The sequence below is a fragment of the Arachis ipaensis genome, chromosome B5 (genome assembly GCF_059453495.1).
Source record: "Arachis ipaensis isolate K30076 ecotype BB chromosome B5, ASM5945349v1, whole genome shotgun sequence".
Taxonomy (NCBI): domain Eukaryota; kingdom Viridiplantae; phylum Streptophyta; class Magnoliopsida; order Fabales; family Fabaceae; genus Arachis; species Arachis ipaensis.
Window position 1 is genome coordinate 25,898,786 of NC_142440.1, and position 14,812 is coordinate 25,913,597.

Consider the following 14,812-nt stretch of genomic DNA (forward strand, 5'->3'; position numbering starts at 1 on the left):
TGCAACAAGTTAAGCAAATCACTTGCCTCACTTGATCACGCAGAAAAAACGTGCATATTAGCACCCATAGAATTTATTCGTCAAAAGTTGCATAAATTGTCTCACAAAAAATGTTTAAATAGGCCTCTAACAGATTAGTAACACGAGCTAATCACCGGTTTAGAATTTTCACAAGTTTAAAATCAATTACGTCGCAAGTATAGTCTAAACCGGCAACCAACTCACAATCAAAGTTTACAAGGTTATCACAATAAAAATCAAATCAATAAGTGGGAGTTGAATCCCGAGTCGTTCTCTCTTGGACTTGCAATTGAATGTATATCATTGGCTTTGAAATTTGGGAGTTTTGAATAAGAATGCGAAAAGGTAAGGCAACTAGAAATTAAAGAACAACCAACAATAAAATTACAATAAGTAAAGGCAATAAGCAAGTAAACAACTATCTAGTAAGCATGCAATTGAGATGGCAATAATTAAGAAATAACTACACTAGGAAGCAATAGAATTAAACTAAACGGATTAAGAGAAATGAATCAATAAAAGAGATAATAATCAAATATTTAAAAGGTCTTGACTAGGGTTGAGAATTTAGGTTTTCTATCCTTGTTATTAACCATAATCATGGTAATTATTAAGTGCTATTCCCATTTCGTCATCCCCTAACATAAAAAAAAGTCTAGTAGGTATAATAATTGATCTCAATCCACAAATTCTAATCAACTTATGAATTAAATTTGATAAAAGATTAGCGTTAGTAGGAAGGATACTTAACACATTTGCATATTTCTTCCTCAACAAAACCAAATAACAAACGCCACCAAAGCTTAATTCTAAAGTGCAATTGACTGCACATGTCAAAAGCTCAGCAATTAATCCACTGAGCAAGGTCTTTCTGTAAGCTTTTTCCTACAAATCAAGTGAATCAAAAACTAAAAAGGGCTTCATATATTATGAAGACAGTTGTAATTTATCATTGCATACAAGCAAAGCCAGTTATTATGATATGAAAAAAAGATTTTGATGTCAGGCATCATAAAATACCAACATGATTTTGATTTCAAGCATCATAGAACTAGGCACATATACTTTAGCATGCATGAGAGGAGAGAAAGAATATGGATGGAAAAAGAACCCCTAGTTGAGCATAATGATTAGATTGCTTTCATAAGTATGTCCCAATTCATTGCTTCTTTGGGGAAATAATTGATTAATGACAATTCTGCCTTTTTTTTTTCTTAACCAGCTATATCCCAATTTTGTAATCCATCACATGATAGATTAAGACACAGTATGTACACTCCAATTATACAAAATAACCATGCATATACTACTTATAGAAAACAACTTTACTTGCACATGCCACTAGAAACTGTAAGCTAGTCTTTGAAAAAACTTAAAGACAACATAATACTAGCTTTTGAGAAAAGCTCAAACACTATTTAAAATATTGCAAAAACAAATGTCAAATTATGTGAAGTAATTATAGAATAACTTCATTAAATTTCCTACCACTTGTTCAAGAATACACATGGATTATAATTCACAAATACCAACATGACTCCTAACGCACATAAATAAGTTGATATTGCAGCGCAGAATATTTTGCTGCTAAATCTATGGTAGAAAAATTTGCTTTATTTATATCATGGTAACTAAAAAATTGACAAATGTATAAGAAATATGTAAAATTACCTTTCAAACATCTTCAAGGGCTACGGGGTTAATTTTACACAGATCTGTACAATGCTAAACCTCAGTGATCAAAACTCCATGATGTTTCTCCCTTAATAAGGCAGTAGTAAAACTGATAAAAGTTTCTACCAAGTCTAGAAATTTCTTGCTGTTTCTTATAGAACATAATGCTGCATATATAATAGTGAGCATATTTATTTGAACTAATTCAGCAACACAATAAATATCATACGAAGACAATATGTCATTATTACAATTTAATTTTAGTTGGATTGAAAAATTAGACTTCCAATTTAATATGCTAAAATACTATCCCATAACAGAACCAAATAACTACAGGATGGCTAGAAATTGAGTTGGAAAAAAAGAACAAAAATAAAAATACAAAAGAACTAAGCTTTATTCTTCTTCCACCCATAACAGACCGGACAGCATGTTGAAGACAGTAGCAGAAAGCAACAAAAATAGAAGCGTATCATATCTCCCATTCAGAGATAGTAACTATCATTTAGGATGTAAAGAACTTATACATCTTGAAGTCAATGAATGTCACAACATTCGAGTTTTGGGGTTAGAATTCGTTAAAAAATCTTGCCAGTATATATGTAAAATAAGGAATGAATTAACCATAATATGTACATAAAATAAGGAATGAATTAACTATTCAATAAATAGGCATCATAAAGAAGTATGTGACACATTTTTTACCTCTTTTATTTACATTTGGACAAGTTTTTCATTACTTGCTATAGGTAGTTCTCTGTTTATTTTTTATTTGTGGTGCTAAGTTTGACTTTTTATTAGCAGATGTCTTATTGAGTTGGCATTACTTTATTATTAAAAAATTGTTGATGTTGATCTTTTTTAAGATGGAAAAGGATGCAAGTTCCTATAAACTCTTCAACAAGTAGATTACTCAAACTTTGGGGATGGTGCTATATAGGGGTGTTCGCGGTGCGGTTTGGTTCGGTTTTAAGGGAAAAAGTCATCCGATCTGAACGCTTAATTTATGTGCGGTGTGGTTTGGATTGGATGAAAATTTTTTGGAAATCCGATCCGATCCGATCCGATTACCAGCGGTTTGGATCGGTTTAGATTTACGGTTTTTTAAATAAAAAAAATTAAATACATATAACAAGTCTCAACATCAAATTTTAAATAATCAACAATGACATAACAAGTCTTAACAATATCTTAAAAAGCCAACGATAACATAACAATAGAAATAAAATTATAGGTTAGTTAAAATAAATAAATAAATAACATTTTGAACAAAAAATAGTTATTAAATAATAATAATACATGAATAATAGAGAAATGTATAACAAATTGAACATGTTATAAGTATAATTATAAATATAATAATAAAATAATAATATTATAGCACATTGTGCGGTTTGGATTGGATTGGATCGGTTATGAAAAGTAGATCCGAAATCTGATCAATCCAGCGGTTTGCAAAAAATAGAATCCAATCAAATCCGAATTAGTGCGGTTTTAATTGGTTTTCGGTTTGGATCAGATTGGATGAGCGGTTTAATTTGGATCGGTTTGGATTTGAACACCCCTAGTGCTATATGTGGTATACCTATTGGATGTAGAAATTTAAAGAAATTTCATATCCATTGCTATTATGAGGTACTTTATCTGCATGCCTATTTGGTTTACCATGTTAAACTTCATTTAAAAATGAATATTTTTGGGATGATTCGCTTTTAAAAATGCTCTCTGTGTAATGTAATATTGGAGAATAATTGTCACTCATTTTTTCTCAACTCACAATTTTACCAATTTTTTTCTTTATCTAAATGGCTTCTTTTGGTGATTCCACATTCAAAACTAATGTTAGTCAATAAAATCCAAAAACTATGAGAATTTGTGACTAATGAGCTACATGAAAATTAATGTCAAAATACCGTATTTAACTTGGTTACAGCAATTCATTCACATCCCATGCATAATCTACCATTCTCTTTGGATCAGTTTCATCGTCCAATATTGTATTTTCATTCTGCACACACATGAAAGTATGTTACGTTTCCTATATACGATATAGTAAATTAATTGGCATATGTTATGATGTCTATGCAATTTTGGCAAAAATTTAAAAATGTTGCTGAATTTAAAACATACTTTTTAGTATGTTACTCATTTTTGTTGAACTTGAAGATTAAAAGTGTTTTATCCAAATACATTTTTAGCATTAGTCTTAGGCTTTTAGCTTTTTCTTTTTTTCTCTTAATTCAATTTTTTCTAAATTTTTTAAAGGTGTAGATGATTCTGCCACAAGTTGAGGTAATTGCTACTTGATTTCGATAGCTGGTTTATATAGCTTGTAAGACCCGGTTAATTAACGGCTAATTAACCCATAAATGAGAATTTATTCTAGAAAGTCAAAAATGTTATTTTATGGCTAAATGTGATAGAGGAGATTGAGACGAGAATTTCGGTACCAATTTTATAGAATTCGGACCAAGATTGGACCGAACGGGCCAAACCGGTCCAACCGGACCCAAAGTGGGCCCTTGGCCCAACTAAACTAAACCAAAACCCTAGTTTTCAGCACTCTCTCTCCTCACAACACACTAAACACGCTGAAAATGGAGGCTATGGAGGGAAGAACACTCTCTCAAGTTCTTTCTCTCACTTGATCTTCAAACCACCATAACTTTTGATCTAGAGCTCCGATTGCCGCTCCGTTTGCGGCCACACGTTCACCGCGGAGAGCTCTACAAAACCCATACAATCAATCTTAAGGTAAGCCACGTTCTACTGTTCGAAATTCCAGCCCTTGATTTCGAGTTTCATGAGCAAAAATGTTGAGATTTTGGGTTCTTTGATGTTATAGGACCCAACTCTCTTGAAGGAGAAGGTTAATCTTGTCTCCTTGGACCTTGGGTGTGGTAAGATTCTCAACCCTAGTGTAATTTATTGTTCTATGAGGTTTGGGTATTGAGATATTGTGTATGGGTATGATGATTGTGGCTTAGGTTGTGTATATGTGAATATTGGAGCTTGATTGGTGATTTGGAAAGCTTGGAAGAGGGTTTTGTGTGACGAAATCTGTTCTTGGAGGTGTTGATACCTTGAGAGCTTGTGGACAAGTGGTTTGGAAGTGCTCCGGTTGAGCTTGGGAAATCGGCTAAGGTATGGTTTCGGTTTCCCGTATCTAATATGTAATGTGGTAGGAAATACTTAGGCTAGAGGCCCTAAGATAGGCATTGAATTATTGGTGTTGTTGAATGGTTGAGATATATGATTTGTTCATATATGTGATTATGAATATTGATGCCTTGATTGTGTGATATATAAGAAATGCATGTTGTGATATATGCTTGATGGATGATTAAGGTTGAATTGGTGGGTGGTACCATGTTGATGGTGAGTATGATGTTGATTATATATAATGATTGTTGATTGGAAATGGTATTGTTGGAAATTGGGATGAGGAAGGATGTATGACATGATATTGTGTTTGTCCTTTAGCCATTTGATAGAGAAGTGTTAAAATGGTTGGATGTGGTTTTGGGAATTTTGGTAAAATGTCAATGTGTGAGATTGAGGATGGCTTGTTGTTGATTTTGGTACATTTTGAATGATTTCAAAGAGAAGGGTTGAAATTGGCATGTTTTGATTGATCTTGAAAAGAGTTGAAAGTGGCTTGTTTTGAAAATGGCACTTTGTGGTTTTGAATGAAAATATGGTTTTTGGGCATACTTTGATGGGACATAACTTAGACTACAGATCTTTGATTTGTGCCAAATCTGTTTAGAAATGAAATTAGATCCGGGATGTCCATGCCGTTCGAAGAACGGGTGAAAAATGATTTAAAATGAGAGAGTTATGACCGTCGGAAGATTGGGGGTTAAATCTGTGAATTCTGCAGCTTTTAACTTAGAAAATTTTTAGCAGAATGACCCCTCGCGCGTAGGCACACTTGCCGCGTACGCGCCGTTCTTCGAGAAAGCATCATCCACGCGTGTGCGTGGTGTGCACGGGCGCGTCGATGCGCTGCATCGAATGCCCAGCCATTTTCCAGAGAGTTGTGCCAGAGTTGTGCCAGTTTTGTGCCTGGGGCACAATGTATTCGCGCGTATGCGTGGCTGATGCGTGCGCGTCGTTTGGCTAATTTTCAACCCACGCGTTCGCGCGTATGACGCTTGCGCGTCGATGAGTTTTAAGGACATCCACACGTGCGCGTGGAGTGCGCGTACGCGTGGCCCTATTTTCATCCCAAAGTTGATTTTTGAGTTTTAAAAGCCAAATTTCATACTTCTAAGCCTCCGATCTCACCACTTATGTCTTAAATCATTATGATATGCCTAGCATGAGAAAAAGGGCTAGTGAATGTGGTAACTTGCGAGTGAAGCAAGGGGAAAATTGAATGATCATTGAGGATCAAAGATGATTATGTGAGATGCGGAGAATGGCGGTGGAAGTGCTTGTTATGCCATGGGCCGAAGGGCCATAATTGTTAATGAATTGGCTGGTTATGGATTTAACCGTGAGCCGGATGGCTAGATTATTGCCGTGTTACGGCGGAGCCATGTTTATGGCCAAGTATAAATGCATATATGCTGTTGATTGAATTGTGAATGTTTGCACTTCCACCATTGGAGATGAGGATTTCCCTGGGTAGTAGCAATGGCTAGCCACCATGTGCTCCAGGTTGAGACTCGAAGCTCTGTTAACCCAATGTCGTAAGTGTGGCCGGGCACTGTGAAAGGCCCGGATGAGCTCGCCCCCATAAATATTCACCAGTGATGGTGATGGATAAATATTCACCAGTGAGGGTGATGGATATGGATCATGATTATGATCAAGTTTATGATGAGTATAACTCGAGTTGGGGATGCACGACAGAGGGACAGTCCAACGGTTAGCTACCAGGACTTGTCGGGTTGGCTCTATAACCGACAGATGATATCATCAGCCACTAGGGACAGGCATGCATCATAAGCATACTACATGAATTGTTTGAGATTGCCTATTTGACTGCATATTACTTGCTAATTGCCTAAATGCCTTATCTGTTCCTATTTGTAAAATCTCTTGTCTGATATAACTGTGTTTGCTATATTATACTCCTGCTGGTGGTTGGGAGGTCTGAAGGAATTGGAAAGGGAAGTATTAGTTAGACTGAAGAATCTTTAGTCAGTTGCCACTTACGGTTTAGCTTGTTTATAAGCTTTGATATTATCTGGAGGAAGTTCTAGGATTGCCTTCGGCTTTCCTCTATTATTATGTATTATATATGTGGAAGCTGTTACCGTACTGGGGACCTCTGGTTCTCACCCATGCGGATTTTGTGGTTTTCAGATGCAGGACGCGAGGCTTCTCGTTGAGGCATGCTGGAGACTTCTGGATTTAGCGAAGATCCTTTGTTCTCGGGACTCTGTTTTGGTTTATATATCTTGTTTAGATACTTTTATCTCTATTAAATAATATAAACTGTGATGACTCCTTCTAGAGGGGATTTTTGGAGAATAGGTTTTCTATATTTGTGTCCCTTTGGGTTTCCTTTGGGGTTTCCTTATTTTATCATATGTATATATTGGTATGCTCGGACCGGTTATCTTCGCAACCGGGTTTTGAGTCTTGATATTCCCATTTTTGACACTCTTTATATATATGATCTTGCGCTAGCTTATCCCTGTTCGTTACGTTATCGATCGAAGTGTTGCGCGTTCGAGTTACGGTTTTTTTTGTTTACCCCCTTTTTCTACAAAGGCTCCTAGTTATAATCAATTATTCATACTACTATACGTACTAAATTTTTGTTTTAGAGGTCGTAATACCTTGCCATCTCTGAATTATGACTTAAGCATAAGACTCTGTATGGTAGGGTGTTACATTATGGTATCAGAGCAGTTCGTTCCTGTAGAGCCTGAGGAATGGACTGACTATGCTTATGTGCATTCTCTGTATGTGTGTTATGTGCTGTTAGTATATCTACTTGATATAATTGGCATAAACGTTTATGAGCATGCATTTGGGACTTTGAAGCACTAAACTTCCGATATTAAGACTGATCAACTTAATATCGATTGTTTGGTGTGTATAGGAACCAGATGGCGCCTCGTGGACGCGATAGAGGTCGTGGGAGAGGACATACAAATGCTCGAGCACCGGAGACTATCCCTAATGATCCGGTGAACTTTATGACTGCGTTGGAGAACATGACTGCTGCTATGCAAGCCACTGCTGAGGCTCTTGGTCAACAGATGAACAACCATGGTAATGATGGAGGTGGAGTTCAGGGCCCGATGACACTGGCAAACTTTTTGAAGGTTAATCCACCGAAGTTCAAGGGAACTACTAGCCCGACTGAAGCCGATACATGGTTTCAGGCTATGGAGCGAGCACTACAAGCGCAGGTGGTGCCTGAAGGACAGCGTGTTGAGTTTGCTACCTATTTGCTCACTGGTGAAGCATCGCATTGGTGGCAGGGTATCCGACGCCTCCTGCAGCAGGGTGATGACTATATCACCTGGGATGTCTTCCGAGAGGAGTTCTATAAGAATTACTTTCCGACTTCTGCCAGGACAGCCAAGGAGCTTGAATTGTTGCAGCTGAAGCAGGGTACTATGTCCGTATCGGAGTATACTGACAAGTTTGAAGAGCTGTTCAGATTCTCTTGTATGTGTCAAGGGACTCCGGTGGAATATGAGGAATGGAAGTGTGTTAAGTACGAAGGAGGACTCCGGAGCGATATTTTCAGTTCAGTGGGACCAATGGAGATTAGGACTTTCTCCGAATTGGTGAACAAGTGTAGGGTTGCTGAGGAGTGTGTGAAGAGGGCAACCATTGAGAAAGGGAGTCACAAAGGATCATTTCCACAAAACTGAGGGAAGAGCTTTGCACCTAGAGGTCCGCCCTTCAAGAGGGAAGGTTCTTTTAGGAGACCCAACAACAACTACTCCCAAGGGAAAATGTTTGGGAAACAGCCTCAGAATGATCAAGCTTGTACTAGGTGTGGAAGTCACCATCCGGGAGCACCATGCAAGGCCGGATGGGGTTTGTGCTACAATTGTGGAAAGGCGGGGCATAAAGCCGCAAGTTGCCCGGAGAAGCAAAAGCAAGGTGCTGGGAAAGCACAACAGACTGGTCGGGTGTTCACCACCTCAGCTGTGGGTGCAGAGGGATCCGAGACACTCATTCGAGGTAACTGTGAAATGGCTGGTCAAACTTTAAATGCTTTATTTGATTTGGGAGCATCGTATTCATTCATTGCATTTGAGAAAGCCCATGAGTTAGGATTGAAGATCGTAACCTTAGGTTATGACTTAAAAGTGTATAATGCTACCCATGAGGCCATGGTAACTAGGCTAGGATGCCCGAAAGTTTTGTTTAGGTTCAAGCAGCGTGATTTTGTCCATAATTTAATCTGCTTACCGATGATCGGTCTTGATCTTATCTTGGGATTGGACTGGTTATCCGAAAACCATGTCCTGCTTGATTGTTCTACAAAGTCGGTGTACTTTATGCCGGAGGATACAGGAGGGCCGGTTGTGGTGAATAATTATTACTTGAATTCGATGATGGTGAACTGTTCTGGAATCAAATGTCAGGGTATCCTATTGTTAACCGCGGGTGTTTCGGGTGATGATCAAAGGTTGGATCAGATTCCGGTAGCGTGTGAGTTTCCGGAAGTGTTTCCCGATGATATTGAGGAATTTCCACCTAACCGAGAGGTCGAGTTTGCTATTGAGTTGATGCCTGGGGCGGGACCAATCTCAAGTGCTCCTTATAGGATGTCACCGTTAGAGATGGCCGAGCTAAGGTCTCAGTTAGAGGAATTGTTGGGTAAGAACTTTATCCGACCAAGTGTTTCCCCGTGGGGTGCTCCAGTGTTACTGGTAAAGAAGAAAGATGGAAGTATGCGGCTCTGTGTGGATTACAGGCAGCTGAACAAGGTCACCATAAAGAATAAGTACCCATTACCGAGGATTGATGATCTCATGGATCAATTACAAGGAGCTGGGGTTTTCTCTAAGATCGATTTGCGATCCGGTTATCACCAGATAAGGGTGAGGGGTGAGGATATCCCTAAGACCGCTTTCAGGACTCGTTATGGTCATTACGAGTATACTGTAATGTCTTTTGGGTTGACGAATGCTCCTGCAGTGTTTATGGATTACATGAATAGAGTATTTCGCCCGTTTCTGGATAAATTCGTTGTTGTCTTCATTGACGACATACTGATTTACTCCAAGACTGAAGAAGAGCATGCAGAACACTTGCGGACCGTGTTGCAAACTCTAAAGGAGAAGAAACTCTATGCAAAACTGTCTAAGTGTGAGTTTTGGAAGGGTGAGGTGAAGTTTTTGGGTCACGTGGTGAGTAAGAAGGGAATAGCCGTAGATCCAACTAAGGTAGAAGCCGTGATGGATTGGAGGCAACCAACCACAATAGCTGAGATAAGGAGTTTTCTGGGTTTAGCTGGCTATTACCGAAGGTTCATCAAAGGCTTTTCGTAATTAGCTTTGTCGTTGACAAAGTTAACTCGCAAAGACACTCCGTTTGTTTGGACTCCTGAGTGCGAGGAGAGCTTTTAGACATTGAAGAAAAAGTTAACCACTGCACCTGTGTTAGTGTTACCTGAGCCGAACGAGCCTTTTGAGGTGTACTGTGATGCATCGTTAAAGGGCCTAGGGTGCGTGCTGATGCAGCATCATAATGTGGTGGCGTATGCCTCACGACAGTTAAGACCTCATGAAGTTAGTTACCCTACGCACGATCTGGAACTCGCTGCGGTCGTGTTTGCCTTGAAGGTATGGAGGCATTATCTCTATGGGGTTAAGTTCCAAGTCTTCTCCGATCACAAGAGCTTGAAATACCTCTTTGATCAGAAAGAGCTTAATATGAGGCAAAGGAGGTGGATGGAATTGTTGAAAGACTATGACTTTGAGTTAAATTACCATCCTGGAAAGGCGAATATAGTGGCGGATGCGTTAAGTTGGAAGTCGTTGTATGCGTCTTGGATGATGCTTCAAGAGGAAAAGTTGCTCAAGGAATTCGAGAGTCTAAAAATTGGTGCTCGAGAAGTATCTGGAACCTTGTGTTTGAGCCGATTAGAAATCTCAAGTGACTTTAAGTCCGAACTCCTAAAGGCTCATGAAAACGATGAAGCGTTATGGAAGGTGTTACCGGCTATCGAGCAAGGAAAACAGTGGAGAGTGTCGGAAGAAAAAGATGGGTTATGGAGATTCAAGGGTAGGATCATTGTGCCGGATGTTGGCACTTTGAGGCAAGATATCTTAAAGGAGGCACACAAAAGCGGATTCTCCATTCACCCGGGAAGTACTAAGATGTACCATGATTTGAAGGCGATGTTTTGGTGGCCGGGTATGAAGAATGATGTGGCAGAATATGTTTCAAAGTGCTTAACTTGTCAAAAGGTAAAGATTGAACATCAAAGACCTTCCGGGATGTTGCAACCTTTAGAGGTTCCGCAATGGAAATGGGAAAGTATTGCAATGGACTTTGTGTCGGGATTGCCAAGGACTAGGACTGGTTTTGATGCTATCTGGGTGATTGTGGACCGACTGACCAAGTCAGCTCACTTTTTGCCCATTCGGATGACTTACACCCTTGAGGAGTTAGCACGGTTATACATAAAGGAAATTGTGAGACTTCATGGTGTACCTGCTACTATAATCTCTGATAGAGATCCTCATTTCACTTCGAGATTCTGGGGTGCATTTCAGAAAGCTTTTGGAACCCGATTAAGCTTGAGTACAGCTTACCATCCTCAAACAGATGGTCAATCCAAGAGGACGATCCAAACACTAGAGGATATGTTGAGAGCTTGTGTTTTAGACCAACCGGCGAGTTGGGATCGGTATATGCCATTAGTGGAGTTTGCATACAATAATAGTTACCATGCGAGCATCGGAATGGCTCCGTATGAGGCATTGTATGGGAGGAAATGTCAATCTCCGCTATGTTGGTATGAAGCTGGAGAGAAAGGCTTGTTGGGGCCGGAGATGATAGCTGAGACCACTGAACAAGTCAAGAAAATCCGAGATAGGATGCTTACGGCGCAGAGTCGTCAAAAGAGTTACGCCGATCAAAGGCGGAAGCCCTTGGAATTTGAGAAAGGAGATCATGTTTTCCTGAAGGTTACTCCGACCACAGGAGTAGGTAGAGCGATTAAAGCAAAGAAGTTGAATCCTCAATACATTGGTCCATTTCAGATCCTGGAGAGGATTGGACCGGTGGCGTATCGAATGGCACTACCACCTCATCTATCGAACCTGCACGACGTGTTTCACGTGTCGCAGCTTCGGAAGTACACTCCTGATGCTAGCCATGTGTTAGAACCTGAATCGGTTCAGTTAAGGGAAGATTTGTCGCTTCCAGTGGCTCCAGTCAGAATTGATGATACTAGTATCAAACGGTTGCGTGGAAAAGAGGTTTCATTAGTCAAAGTGGCTTGGAGTCGAGGCGGTGTTGAGGAACACACTTGGGAACTTGAGTCGGAGATGCGTACGGATTATCCGCACTTATTCTCAGATAAATTGATTTGAATTTTGTGGGCAAAATTCCCAATTAGGTGGGGAGAATGTAAGACCCGGTTAATTAACGGCTAATTAACCCATAAATGAGAATTTATTCTAGAAAGCCAAAAATGTTATTTTTATGGCTAAATGTGATAGAGGAGATTGAGACGAGAATTTCGGTACCAATTTTATAAAATTCGGACCAAGATTGGACCGAACGGGCCAAACCGGTCCAACCGGACCCAAAGTGGGCCCTTGGCCCAACTAAACTAAACCAAAACCCTAGTTTTCAGCACTCTCTCTCCTCACAACACACTAAACACGCTGAAAATGGAGGCTATGGAGGGAAGAACACTCTCTCAAGTTCTTTCTCTCACTTGATCTTCAAACCACCATAACTTTTGATCTAGAGCTCCGATTGCCGCTCCGTTTGTGGCCACGCGTTCACCGCAGAGAGCTATACAAAACCCATACAATCAATCTTGAGGTAAGCCACGTTCTACTGTTCGAAATTCCAGCCCTTGATTTCGAGTTTCATGAGCAAAAATGTTGAGATTTTGGGTTCTTTGATGTTATAGGACCCAACTCTCTTGAAGGAGAAGGTTAATCTTGTCTCCTTGGACCTTGGGTGTGGTAAGATTCTCAACCCTAGTGTAATTTGTTGTTCTATGAGGTTTGGGTATTGAGATATTGTGTATGGGTATGATGATTGTGGCTTAGGTTGTGTATATGTGAATATTGGAGCTTGATTGGTGATTTTGGAAAGCTTGGAAGAGGGTTTTGTGTGACAAAATCTGTTCTTGGAGGTGTTGATACCTTGAGAGCTTGTGGACAAGTGGTTTGGAAGTGCTCCGGTTGAGCTTGGGAAATCGGCTAAGGTATGGTTTCGGTTTCCCGTATCTAATATGTAATGTGGTAGGAAATACTTAGGGTAGAGGCCCTAAGATAGGCATTGAATTATTGGTGTTGTTGAATGGTTGAGATATATGATGTGTTCATATATGTGATTATGAATATTGATGCCTTGATTGTGTGATATATAAGAAATGCATGTTGTGATATATGCTTGATGGATGATTAAGGTTGAATTGGTGGGTGGTACCATGTTGATGGTGAGTATGATGTTGATTATATATAGTGATTGTTGATTGGAAATGGTATTGTTGGAAATTGGGATGAGGAATGATGTATGACATGATATTGTGTTGATCCTTTAGCCATTTGATAGAGAAGTGTTAAAATGGTTGGATGTGGTTTTGGGAATTTTGGTAAAATGTCAATGTGTGAGATTGAGGATGGCTTGTTATTGATTTTGGTACATTTTGAATGATTTCAAAGAGAAGGGTTGAAATTGGCATGTTTTGATTGATCTTGAAAAGAGTTGAAAGTGGCTTGTTTTGAAAATGGCACTTTGTGGTTTTGAATGAAAATATGGTTTTTGGGCATACTTTGACGGGACATAACTTGGACTACGGATCTTTGATTTGTGCCAAATCTATTTAGAAATGAAATTGGATCCGAGATGTCCATGCCGTTCGAAGAACGGGTGAAAAATGATTTAAAATGAGAGAGTTATGACCGTCGGAAGATTGGGGGTTGAATCTGTGAATTCTGCAGCTTTTAACTTAGAAAATTTTTAGCAGAATGACCCCTCGCGCGTAGGCGCACTTGCCGCGTACGCGCCGTTCTTCGAGAAAGCATCATCCACGCGTGCGCGTGGTGTGCACGGGCGCGTCGATGCGCTGCATCGAATGCCCAGCCATTTTCCAGAGAGTTGTGCCAGAGTTGTGCCAGTTTTGTGCCTGGGGCACAATGTATTCGCGCGTATGCGTGGCTGACGCGTGCGCGTCGTTTGGCTAATTTTCAACCCACGCGTTCGCGCGTATGACGCTTGCGCGTCGATGAGTTTTAAGGACATCCACGCGTGCGCGTGGAGTGCGCGTACGCGTGGCCCTGTTTTCATCCCAAAGTTGATTTTTGAGTTTTAAAAGCCAAATTTCATACTTCTAAGCCTCCGATCTCACCACTTATGTCTTAAATCATTATGATATGCCTAGCATGAGAAAAAAGGCTAGTGAATGTGGTAACTTGCGAGTGAAGCAAGGGGAAAAATGAATGATCATTGAGGATCAAAGATGATTATGTGAGATGCGGAGAATGGCGGTGGAAGTGCTTGTTATGCCATGGGCCGAAGGGCCATAATTGTTAATGAATTGGCTGGTTATCGATTTAACCGTGAGCCGGATGGCTAGATTATTGCCGTGTTACGGCGGAGCCATGTTTATGGCCAAGTATAAATGCATATATGCTGTTGATTGAATTGTGAATGTTTGCACTTCCACCATTGGAGATGAGGGTTTCCCTGGGTAGTAGCAATGGCTAGCCACCATGTGCTCCAGGTTGAGACTCGAAGCTCTGTTAACCCAATGTCGTAAGTGTGGCCGGGCACTGTGAAAGGCCCGGATGAGCTCGCCCCCATAAATATTCACCAGTGATGGTGATGGATAAATATTCACCAGTGATGGTGATGGATAAATATTCACCAGTGAGGGTGATGGATATGGATCATGATTATTATCAAGTTTATGATGAGTATAACTCGAGTTGGGGATGCA